Source organism: Protopterus annectens, chromosome 8.part0 (assembly GCF_019279795.1).
Source record: "Protopterus annectens isolate FY-2018-M chromosome 8.part0, PAN1.0, whole genome shotgun sequence".
Lineage (NCBI taxonomy): Eukaryota > Metazoa > Chordata > Ceratodontiformes > Protopteridae > Protopterus > Protopterus annectens.
Genome location: NC_056741.1, coordinates 158670978 through 158684566, shown reverse-complemented (window position 1 = coordinate 158684566; position 13589 = coordinate 158670978). Strand labels below are relative to the sequence as shown.

The window sequence follows — 13589 nt, the reverse complement described above, 5'->3', positions numbered from 1 at the left end:
GCAATGAGCCACTCATGAAATGTTTGCCTGTGTACCTTTAACATGTCTCTGAATCAGAGATTGTCTCTGCATCACTTATTGTAATGAGCCACTTGTGAGGTGTTTGCCTGTGTACCTTTAACATGTCTCTGAATCAGATTGTCTCTGTATCACTTATTGCCTTACCAGCATTAGCCAATTAATGCAGATGGAGTGAATCTTCCTAAATCCTCAATCTAGTCCTTTATAACTTTAATCACTTTATAGTTACATAAAACTGTATTTTATTAACTCATTAATGAGTAAATACATGAAGGTATTTAGACAGAGAATGTAGATAGATACTATGATGTTAAAATGGTATATGCAGCAGAATCATATTCAAATGAACCCTGACAGGGACAATTATATTCAGCTAAATGTAAGTTCTGTGAAATGGTAACAAACAACCATTATGTAGCTGTGACAAAAAGTGACAAAGCAAAGTTGACTTCTACAACAACCTTTATTCCCTTCAGCATCATCTCTGACCACCTTCTTCGTCTTTATTGTCAATCAATCCATCCATCAATCAGTCATTCAAACAGTTTATCTATACGTCGGAATCTTAGTATCACTATAGATAAAATCAACACAACAAAACCAATACAGATGTATTCAACACAATGGCAAACAATAAAATGGCATAGAACACACAAATTAGTTGTTTCCTGGGTGTAGGTTATCCATCCATTCATTTTCCATCCAAACCTGTTGTCATGAAGATGGTAGCAATTTGAGCGTAGATAACCAGATTTTCCTATCTCCTGGAAGTCTGCAACTTCTTAACAAGGCATTATCCACCCTGTGGGTTATGGCTGCTAAACATCCTGTAGGAAGCACCAAGGTGGACCCTAACAATGTGCTTAAAACACTTCAACCACCTTCTGTCAACATGGATGAGAAATGTCTGTATTTTGATTTTCTCCAAGATTACTTCGCTCCGATTGTTTTATTGTGGGTGAACCCTGTCACTTTAAAAAGTAACATGATTTCTGCTACTTGTCTGCATGATTTCATCATCATTGTAACTGCCCAAAGCTCATGACCACAGACAAGGATAGAGATATGGACTCATGGAAAGCTGAGGAGAAAAGAAAAGAGAAAAAAGTGATACCATACTTGAAGACAAAAAAGGTCTGTTTCTTTTAAACTATGGAAAATTGCAAACAGATTCCTATAGGTTAGATAACACATAAAGCACTAAAGCACTTAGCACCTGGTTGCAAAAGCAAATGCAATACCTTTACTCATTTCTGAATACCAGTACTGTACTAAAGACCAATCAGCATCTGCCAGTCATGACCCCAATACCTTGCTCCCAGGGTGACAGCTGCCTTCACCTCACCATGACTACATCTCTGCATGACTCCCATATTGGACTCTTGAAAATCCACATTCCATATCTGTATTAAGAAACAAACCACATCATTAAATTAGTAGCTGAACAACTGTTTCCTCCAAGGGGCAAGAAGTCAGTCAGTAATGGGGCAGATGGAAATGGCAAACGCAAGACAAGGGGAATACATCTGACGACTAACATAAGAATGTTTTTACCTGCAAGCCATGGGGTCTAAAACTAAAACTAAAGTCAGAAACTCAGTCTAAAACTAATGTAAAGCTTCAACAAAATGACCAATATTGAGGACGATACCAGTAAAAGAAACAGAACTGGAATGACCAACAAAATAAGTCAGAAGATATCAGGCTTGTCTAAGAACAAATTAAAATTAAGAATTGCTGTTATTAGTTACAAAATAGGAGTTATATTATTTGGTAATATGCCCATTTCTTATTACTTCTGACGTAACTGATATTTTTATTTTTTAAATCTTCAAAGGTACAAAAGACAGTGAACCAAAATGGCGTAGCATTTCCGAAACTTAAGCCATCTAAATGCTATGTATTTTAAAATGAAAGCTGGCAGCATTTAATTACCTTTTTATTGATTTATAGGAAAAGAAGAAGAAGGATGTAAACACATTTGGACTAGGCTGATATTGTATTATGTGCTAGTCGAAAACATTTTGTTTCTGACTAGTTTTTCTAATAATTTATTTGTGTATGTGTGTCTGTGCATATGTGGGTGTGTGGGGGGGGGTGCATGTGCATGTGTTTGCATCTGTGTTTTTGTATGTTTATGCGTGGTTCAATTTTTATTATTTTATGTTGGCCTGAGTGTATCATGTTGAGAAGGCTGTTGAAAAAGGCTTGGAATCTCTTGCCTGGATCACCCCAGCTTAAATCAGAGTTACTGAATCACAACAGTTCAAGGTGGCAGTTGTGCATGTTACCTTACTTATTTCATGAAATTATAGTGCTCACTTTCTAATGCTTTGTTGGTGGTCCAGGGTCAGGTTACATTGTGAAAAGCTGTAGACAGGCACCACATTATCTGAGGTGCTTTGACCTTGAATAAGAATAAGAATGTAAGGGAGGTTGTGGGGTGAAGTCCCCATGTGAAGGTCAAAGGGGGTGGCTACTCTTCAAAAAATGTTTTGTCTTACATTTACTCGTAATATTAGGTGGCACAGTAACACAGTGGATAGCCTTGTTACCTCACAGCAAGAGGTTCCCCAGCTCAATGTTTGGCTGGGTTGCCTTCTGTGCACAGTCTGCATGTCCTCCCTGTATTCACGTGGGTGTCCTCCAGGTGCTCTAGTTTTCTCCCACATTCTAACGACATTCGTTAGGTGGACTGGACACACTAAATTGGCCATAGGTGTAAGTGTGTGGTGCAGAAGACCTACTGCAGCATGGCTAGCCACCTAGCAATGTAAATCCTGGCTCTAGATTATTGTCGGTGGGGAAGTGATACTCTGACTCCATTTGCAAAAACAAAAAGTTTGTGGATGGATTTAGTCATAATATCATCATATTATGAGCAAACATGGAAAAAAAAGCATTTTTTGAAGCTCTAAACTCAGATGCTTTGAAGACACATAATTAACCCAGAATGAAAATATCCAGATTTTTTCTTCAGCACAGGTACAAACATTAGAGTGAAAATTGCTTTACTGCAGCCATTCAAGTATGTTTTATACAATGTGAAAATAATTAATTTTTATTTTTTCTTATTAAATAGGAATGAGGTATTCATTCATATATTTATGTGCTTGCTTACTTACTTGTTTATTTTAGGGTGTGCATGTTGTTTGGGAGATTCTAGCTGAACTATTACCATTCCAAGCACATGAGATGAAATGCAATTGTTATTATTCCTTTATTTATATTTTTAATACCTGAATGGTCATTCTGCATGGAAGGAATCACTTTCTTTCTTACAGTAGATATTAAGCATATTTGCCATTCTTAAATTTAAAGTAATACATAAATTAAAATAATGTATTCTGTACTTTCTATATAGAAAATGATAACGATCGTCTCATATGACTGCTAGAAGATAACTTCCCCAGCCCAGGATTTCCACAGCAGACCTATCTCTACCTGGAACTGACATTATCAATACTCATACCCAACAGCCTCAAATTTCCCATGGGTCACCAGTAACTAAGGAGGAAGAAGCCAAACAAATCTTACTACTACCGCTGGTAAACTTTCTTTACTCCTAATTCTGGCCGTTGCTTTCAGCAGTGATGAACATTTACTTAGTTTTTTGCTTGTACAGCTTGTTTTGGGCTGAATTGATTCAAGGACCCTTGTTATTACAGCAGGAGGAATAAACCTTTGAGCATCAGAGTCAATAACTGTAGGAGACAGAATACAAGGATAGGACCTTAAGGAGGTCTGCATGGGACATTTACTTACTTCCTGTGTTCTTTTAGTGAGGAACCTCTGTGGGTGTTCCAGTTGTTGGATATATCTGGTTAGGTACATACCAAAGTGGGCATTGTACTCAATGATAGATCTGATGAATGCCGAATACAGTAGAACAATGACTTCCTTGGACTTCCATGCCATACCTTTGTTTATAAGTTGCTCAGCATAGAATGATTTCCTCACTACTGTTGACATGTGATGGTCAAAGGCTAGATTATTATCTATGTGTGTCCCTAGTTCCCTGACTACTGGATCAACTCTAAGGGATGTGTTGTCAATATGATAGTTACCAGGGGTGGATGACTTCCCAAATGATACTATTATGCATTTCTTGGCATTTAGTTTTAGTCCATGTATACTTATACATACAGAGTAGCAGCATAACTCTCAACTGTACAGATTTTCACAGAATGCCCAGATTCTTGCCTCATATTTTTGGTCTGTATCTCATAAAAATGTGTTTTTCTGGCAAATAATTAGCAAGTCATTGAAGGTTAAAGTCAGAAAATACTGACAGTTGAGTTTCAGACTCCGTGCTCTTCAGAAAATTCACGTTAATGCAAAACATGTTATTCTATCAACTTTCTAAGAGTAATATAACCATTGCAGTTTGATAGCCAATGAGGGTTACTTGGTTGTTTGGCAGGGGGATACACACACCCATGCACCAAGTGGCCTTCTGTGAGATTAGAACCCCTAACTATCTAGTTTTACACACTATAGATCACAGTACTTATCACATCGCATCCCAATTATACTGAGTGAAATTAATATTAATACAAATGATTGTGTTTGACCAGTGCAGTAAGGCTTTTAGGAGTGGCCACAGTATCACCAAAAAGATATGTTTGAGATCATTATCATACAAGAATGTGAATGGCATTTCTAAAGAAAATGAAAGCACACCTCTTACATTCCTTTAGTCTGGGAACATTTTGGTATTATTATTATCCATGGGTGGGAGTGAGGAGGTGGACCTCAAGATGTGCTACTGGTTTAGTGCTGTATTCTTTCCAAGATCCATTCTGCTTCAACCCTTCCAAGTACACAGGGATGCACACAGGAAAGCTTAACAGAGTTATACCATATGTAATTGGGATGTCAGCTCAAAGACACAATAAAAGGAACATGATTTGGTTGTCAGTAAAACAGAAATCATGAATAACCAAGGTTAATGCAAGGGGTCATTAATAAAACAGCATGTTAAGGTAGGTATTCAAGTATGTAGTACTGCAGGCAAGAAGGTAATACTAAAAGACTCAAGTAAGACCACAGCTAGAACACTGTGTATAAGTCTGGCTGGAGAAGATCACACTGCTAAACAGAAAACAGCAGAAGGCAATCGGGATGGAGTGGAGGTGGGGTGGGGGAAGTTAATGGTGTAAAAAGAAAATCTTTAAAAGCATGGCTTCTATTTACTATGAAGGTGAGAGATGATGAGACATGATAAGGTATTGAAAAGATATGTGTTGAGATGAGGCTGGCTGGCCAAGAAAAACTGGACAAAGAAAAAAGGAGAATACATATTAGATGCTCTAATAAATATGTATATATATGTCAAAAGAAATCTATTAAATCTATATATATACATATTTATATATATATATATATATATATATATATATATATATATATATATATATATATATATATATATACACAGTTTTATATATATATATATATATATATATATATATATATATATATGTGTATATAGGTCCCCTTGACTTCATCGACACGTCGAAACACCGACGCTAAGAAGACCGACTTGAGAAGACCGACAAGACAGATGATCGACAATGTGAAATCCCGACAGCCGAAACACCGACATGGGCAACGTGTGAGCGCGAGTCAGTAAGTGTGATAGTGAGGATTTAGCATTAGGAGTGGACAGGTAAGTGTGTGCGATAGCGAGGGATTTAGCATTAGGTAGCGGACCGGTGAGTGTGAGATAGTGTGGGATTTAGGGTGGTTAGGTGGAAAGGTGAGTGTGTGGCCGGTTAGGGTGTGGGTAGGGTAAGTGTGCGAGTGACGGAATGTAGGTTTAGTGGTGGGTTAAGTGAGTTAGGGTTAGGGTGCAGGTAGGGTAAGTGCGGTAGTGTCGGACCTTAGGGTTAGGGTTAGGGTTAGTGCATGTATAGTTGTGTGTTATGTGTAGTTTACATTTTGTGTGTCGGTGTTTTGGGTGTCGGTGTTATGGTGTTCGGTTTTGTGAGTTGTCAGTTTTGTGCGTTTTTGGTGTTTTGGTGTCGTTGTTTTGAGTGTCGGGTTTGTGGCGTGTCAGTGTTGTGATAGGGATCTATATCTATCTATATATATATATATATATATATATATATATATATATATATATATTAGGAAATTTTACTTAATGGAAAGTGTGATAACAAGGGAGCACGAGCTGGCCAAATGGATAGCAGAGGTTAAAACAACTATGACATTAAAAAAATGAAAAAAAAAAACAGATTTAAACAGCTGACATCAGAGGAGGAAAACAATGGAGGCCACTGACATAGGCTAGATGTGATACTGTGGCAGGCCAAAGAGACTGACATTTTCATTCTGTTGCCAGTTTCTATATGTTTGATTGACATTGCAGGTGAGTGCATATGTGTGTGTTTTAACATATTCACAGTATATACTGAGTATTTACACAAAATTGGGTAGATTCTGCCTCACCAAGAATAACCTTTATTCCATTGCTTAATTTAATTAGTAACAAGCTATATGACCTCGTGCTAGCCCCATGAGTTGTGTGTTCTAAACACAGTGTTTATATAAAATAACTGAATCTGCCTGGGACGGAAGACACAGATCGTACCGCAGGACCCAAGATGACAGAAAGTACAGAGGGAGTTTATTGAATCAATCCCTCTGGCTTTAATTTTACAGAGCTTTTATCTGTTTAAGAAAGGTTTGAACTGAGTATAGGTTCTGTAGGTGTCATATTGGAGCTCTGACATTTTTCAATGTGACTCCAAAATCTTTTGAAAAATAAGTTTGATCATTGGATTGCATCAGTGAATGTGTAACTTGCTGTTATAACTAAAAGATTAGGCTTCTTTACCACCACCCCCCCCCCCATGTGGGAAACTCACTACTCATGCTCCTGCTTTTTATTTACACTAACACCTCAAGATAGCCATGCTTTGGCAAAGAGGGAATGCTCTTAAGATAATGTAGTGTCAGAGTTGGTACATTTCCCTCTCTGAAACTGCACTTAAATGTTCACTCTTCTGAGGATTACAGTTATGGTTCTTGAACATGCAATGGGAAACCCTTCTTTAGCTGCAAAAGCTGTTTTTGTCAGGAATGTACAAAAAATGTACTGTACCTGGTGAAATCTAAAATGTACAGTGGCATAGTATTTTTTTTGTATTGCCTAGATATTCTTTTTTATATTTATTGATTAAGCTTTTAGTGTCACTCCAAGGAGGTGCAATATTTGTCAATATGGGAGGGTATTGACAACAGACTGGGCTGCATTGCCAAGGATGGTCTGCACCTGTCCCGTCTAGGCTTTCAAATATTGGCTAAAACACTGTCCTCCCCCATTATGCCTTTTTTAGGTAATAACAAACTAAAAAAAACTTCTGACATAACAAAACTAACCCTAGAAAATCTGAAAGTGATACTGCTGAATGCCTGGAGACTAAACTATAAACTCCACGCACTTCACCATGGAGAAGATTTTTATTTATTTAACATTTATTTACCAGGAAAGCCAGACTTGTTTTAAGCATTTTTTCTGCTACTGACCCAGGAAACTATTGCTGTTTGGGTAGGTTTATATTGAGAGCCTCCGTGAAGGTGGGCATGTGATTTGTGTATTTATGTGAGAGCTGTGGTGGTGGGTGTTCTGGAAGGCTATGTGTTGTATGTGCTGTGTTGCAGATGTTGACAATCTCCTCTTGACCAGCTATTCTGGTCTTGGCTGGAGAGTGCATGGCTTCCAATTTGGATATATAGGAGCATCTCTCGCAAGTCTGAGTGTTGGGAGGTAAGAGGAGAGGGTTGTCTGTATACATGAGGCAGTTGCTACACTGCCTCAAAATGCCAAAGTTCACCAGGTTAATAGGAGAAAGCACAGGGAACTGAACTTTAGACATGCCTGGAGGGATGGGCATTATTAATAAGTACTGGAGCTGTTTCCTTATAGTATGTTTAGTGCTGGTAGCACTTAAGTGTGCTACAATAATTGCTACAAGAAGCCTGACAAAGTGCTAGCCAAATATGCTATTTAAAGTGCCAGACAGAAGAGAAATAGCAAGATATAAGGGAAAAATTGAAGAGCAGATTATTTGTCACCAGTAGTAGTTTACCCTAGCTTAGCAGCGCTGTGCGTCATGCAAACCCATGCTAACACATTTTTTAAAGCAGAAAGTTGAAAGGGATAGAAAAGCTGCCCAAATGGCCAATAAGCTTCAATTTCAAAGCTAGAAACCACTCCTCTTGTGTTAGATAGGCTACCTAGTGCTTTCCACTCCCACTGATAAGCTGAAAGACTACCCTCTAACACAGAAAGGTCTGGGGAACTCAGAAACTACAGTACAGTCCTGAATATAGCAAAATCTGTATCCAGACTACTCTAGTAACAGTAAAGGTGGGAAAACAGCAAACAAGCTAGAACTTTTTTTGTTTTTTTTATTTTTAGCAGAAAAACATTTAAAACAGTATTAAAATCACTTTAAAATACAGTGCAGGCAAGCACGCTTGAATGTGAAGCCAAACACAGCAAAATACAGTTAAAATAAATGCAATGAAATTAAAAATGACTTAAATGAAAGGCAAAATGCAGTATAACCAAGAAAAAGTATAATGAAGATATTCAAAGTCTCTCTTTCTCCTTTCTGTTGCTCTTGTAGTCTGCAGGATGCCAAAACAGGATCTGTGGAGCTTAAACAAGCAAGCAAGGACAATATAAGTGGTTACGATACTCTTTTATCTCAAACCACATTTTACTACCAGACATATTCCATCACTATTTTGGCATGGTCGACTTACAAGAATATGAACGATGGCTGCTATTTTTACCCGTAATAGAAAAAAGGGAAGATAAAGAGTAAGATTAGTTCTTCTCTAGGAAATTATATGTATTTGGGATCTCAGGCCTGAAAAAATGTATTACATTTACTCTACAACAACCTTCAGCCCAGAATGTAAGCAGTAAAACTTCAGAGACAGATTATAGTTGGATGTAATGAAGACCGACTCACAGTGGACCCTACATTAGTACAGAACTCAGCTTACAACTTATGTCAGGAAAAGAAGTGATATACATTAGATGTGTTCCCATAACACCATTTCAGCATTATAAAAACATGCAGTTACCTAATGTTTGGGACTCTAGATTTCCACTAACAACCCACCTTTGATAATTAGAGGTAAGTTAGTTTGCCTGAGAGACAAGGAAAATAATGTGATGAGCATGTTGTGTGACTTAATGCAGAAAGTTAGTGACACTTTGGCTTCTTTTTTTCCTGTGGTATTGTGGTATGATTGAGTTATTCTTCCCAGTCTTACTTCTGCAGATTTTTGCATCTAGGGATGCATCTTATGTTTCTCAGTACCAGTTTTTAAAAGGTAGATACTTATCCCATGCAGTAATACTTTGAAAGCATGTCTATCCCATCTTTTTCTCCTAGCACTGTCAGCTGCTCATTTATATATGGTCCGTACCTAAAAGATATACCCCAAATACCACATGCAAGTGCAAAAATATGCTTGCAGATTCTGTTCCATTACCAAAAGGGCATGCCACAAGTACTATGTTTAAAAATTGTAGAGTGCACTGGAATACACAAGGTTGTTACATAATATGCTGCATGTTATCTATGAAACTTACCAGACCCAGGCCAAAGCATGAAATTGTGATACAGAGCAAAGCAAAGTCTAAAGGGTAGCAGAGAGTAGTAAAACATTTCTGGGGCTGTCACTTTATGCATGCAATTTGCAAGTATAGATCCATCAAAGTATCCAAGTTTTTACATTTGTCAGGTCCTATATGCAATATTGCATGGTTTAACGTGATGCACCTACCATTAGAATCTTGATTCATAAACAAAGAATCTGATTGGAGCAGGCAACCACTGTGATTGTGATCTATGTGACATCAAAATAGAGAAAACCTTAAGAACTCACTGCTGTGGGTCTTATATCCTATTGGAATAGAAAGAAAAAGATCTAGTTGTCCATCCTAAATGTATAATTCATTCCAAATGAGTCTGATCTGGAAACATCTAGTTTGTTAAGCTTTGATCAGCTGTGAAGGTGAAGTTTACTAAGTGGGTTATTCAGCAGCAGACCTAGTAGTAGGAAATAATTTCTGCTGATTTTGTTGTTTATAACTGTAGTGATTTTAAGGGTCTGTTGCCTTTAGGAGGTAGAATGCTAATCTGTTGTATAACAGGTTGCCTAAAATAGCCAGCAAACAGACAAGAGATTTAGAGAAGATGCAACATAGATCCTCATATTTTAATTTATAATGCAATGTTTTATTAGTATATTGGTCTGAATTTGTTGTTTATAATTTGGACTTTTTCTGTTCCGTATAGTATTTCTGATTTTCTTATTATTGTTCCATATTGTTCATTTCTTATTTGTTTTATTATCTTACATTATACTAATCATCTATCAACCTATAACCCCCCTTTTCTCATATTGCAAAAAAAAAAAAAAGTAATTGTAAGTTATCACTATCTAAACTCAATATGAAACGGACAAAAGCCATTACAGCATTCATCCTTATCAAGTCAAGTCAAAGTAAACTTTATTGTCGATCAGATATGCACAACAGTGCAAGCTGAATGAAATTACATTGTTTGGTCCCTGTGCAAGACATAACAATGAAGACATAGTTTGAATGACAGTAAGACTAATGCACATACAACAATAGTTCAAATATTAACAACACAATAAATTACCACAATTGGTAGGAAGACATTAGACAATATTATACTAGTAGGTATTGCAAGACTATAACTTCACATTGTGATTGCTTAGAATATTGCACTTCATCAGTTGTAGTATGATATATTCTGATGTTCATATTGCACATGTATGGAGTGATGACTCATTCCTGACTATTGCACATTCAGGAAGTAATAGCATACGAAATCAGGCTAACTGTACCAGTTACTGAAGCAGTTTACCAGAGTGATTACTATAGATGATATTTCACAGCAAATGGCACATTGATCTGATTATTCACTGGCATGCCTGGCATTCAAGTTCAGCAGCCTTATAGATAGAGGGAAGAAGCTCATGTTCAGTCTAGATGTTTTGCAGTGTAAGCTGAGATACTGTCTGCTCTAGGAAAGACAGAAGTACATGCCATGGGCAGGGTGAGTGGAATCTTTGATTATCTTCCCACACACTGAGTCTCATGCAGATTATCCTTGCATGGGAGCGACGAACCAATGACTTCTTCTGCTGCCCTCAATACCATTAGGAGAGCCTTGTGGTCAGATGGTTTGCAGTTACCATACCAAACTATGATGTTATTTTAGAGGATGCTCTCGGTGGTTACCCTGTAGAAGGCTATGAGGATGGACTAAAACAGATTTGCCTTCCTCATTTTCTGTAGGAAGTGCAGATATTGTTCTGCCTTCTTCACTGTGTGGCTAATATGAGTTGACCAGGATAGATCATCTGAGATGTGCACCCCAGGAACTTGATGTTTTTGACTCTTTCCACCATGACCCCCATAATTTTCAGAGGTTGATGTATCTCCTGAGTCCTCTTGAAGTCCACTATTACTTCTTTGATCTTGCTTACATTTAAGGCCAGATTGTTGCTGTTGCACCTGCCAATGAGATCCTCATCCCTGTAGGCTGTCTCCTCACCATTTCTGACCAGACCTACAACCTTGATTTCCTGTATCAGTATACTGGATTCACAATAGAGTGATAGTAGATCCATGGATTGTAAATCCAAAGAAAAAGTTTAGCTGAAATCACTTTTGCCAAAAGTCTAAAAAAATGTGTTGTGGGGGGGTTGCACCCTCATGTGGTGGGACTACCCTCACACCCCTGAACTTAAATATACCTTTTCTGAGATCACACAACAGTGGAGAAAAAGGAAATCCTCCATTGTTGCCTGAAGTGTTTTTCCTTAACTTTTTTGGCCAATTTGCACTCGACCAAATAGCCTTCCTTAGAGTGACATGTTCCCCAGTTTACCATCCTCAGTGATTTCTGCAGGCAAAATTAGTTAATATATTGTTGATGTTTTTGACTTTATTAAAGCACCATTTTCCACTTCACATGCTATCTCAGTTATCTATCCCTTTACACTCATATATATATCCATCCACTCCTTCTATATTTCAATTCACTTCCTGTGTCTATACTTGGCACATTCTATGCATTTGTTTATACTTCTCTATGCCCATCCAGTCATGTTTCTGAGTTGCATTCAACTCCAGTATCAATGTTTGAATGGCTGCTGCTATCCATGGAGTTTATTAGTGTAAAAGGAGAAAACTTCAAAGACCAATGCACGTTAGGTTCAAGCAAGGCACCCTTTATTACTTGCAGCAAGGAGACAAAGCATGTAGCTACAGGATTTGTCTGGCTCTTTGATGATCAGTATGTTATTCTTATACAGTTCTCTACATGTCACACAGAAAATGTTACTATTCTATTGCTGATGTAGTTGGACACAGCTTTCTGTATGTTTCACAGAAAATATTACCAGACTTATTGCTGACATGGTCGGATTATTTGCTGTCTTGCAAAAACATTTTGAGAAAAACAACCTGGCCTTGGGCATATTTTAGCCCACCTTAACTTTTCAATTCTTCAATTGTACAGTTCTAATAAATGTGTTACATTTTGTCTAGATTCAAGGTACATTTCTAGCTTTCGTACAAGTAATGCTGACTATGGTTTATACATTCAAGCATCTATTGTTTTCTTTATCAAAGCTTCTAGCAGCTGCATGTTTTCTCATGGCATAAGCAGAAATGAAATATCTCTTTGTTAAGTTTCATGACATTAGCAGAAATTAAATGCCTCTTGTTAAGTTTCTAATAGCTGTGCAGATTCATGCAGTGTGAACAGAATAAATGTATTAACCCTTTTAAACCTCGAGTGCACTAAGCATGCATATTACTATTATATATTTTTCTAACATTTCCCCCCTTTTAATACTTTTATTATACTTTCAAGATAAGCATAAACAGTTTTTCCCCCTAACCTCTTCCTGCTCAGGATTTGCAGTTAAGAGAGTCATTCAGTTTAAGCTCATGAAAGCATTTTCAGTTTTTTAACATTTCTTCAAGTTCAGCATCTTGGTATAAGGTTTCTGAAACTGAAATGTCTACAAAGTTTTTAATCAGTCTTTTTATGCAGGAGATGCAGCAGCACACACATACCACTAGTAGGATTATTCCTACACAGATGGCAATCAGAATGTTCATCAGGATGCTGCCCCAACCCCCAAACAATTTCTGGAAAAAGTCCGTCAATGGATTTGGTCCTGGTTTGGTCATGGCTGACACCTGCTGAATCACCTCAAGATGGTTGTCTATCTCGTGTTTGTGGTCAGGAATATATGAACAGCACTCCTCCTGGATTAAAGCGCACGTACCTCCTCTCGCCGCTAGGGTGAAGTCAAGAGCCATGCTATTTTGAAACACCACTGTTCTCATGGCAGTCAGTTCATCAGTCACCAATTCTAGGGCAGAAAAGGTTGCATTGCTCATTATTTCGAGAAGCTTAGACTATTTTCTTAGTTCCCAGATTGATTTTGTTGCTCCATATGCTGGCAGTACACCTGCCCATGATATA

At 37.6% G+C, this 13589-nt stretch overlaps 1 long non-coding RNA gene across 1 annotated transcript in view; it reads right to left on the bottom strand.

Annotated features, from left to right (window-relative positions):
• Positions 1-939: 939 nt before the first annotated feature.
• LOC122808687 overlaps positions 940-13589 on the bottom strand; it is a 211634-nt gene continuing 198984 nt past the window's right edge. The window contains exon 2 of the long non-coding RNA XR_006365812.1: positions 940-1102. This is a non-coding gene — a long non-coding RNA (uncharacterized LOC122808687). The remainder of the gene's footprint in view (positions 1103-13589) is intronic.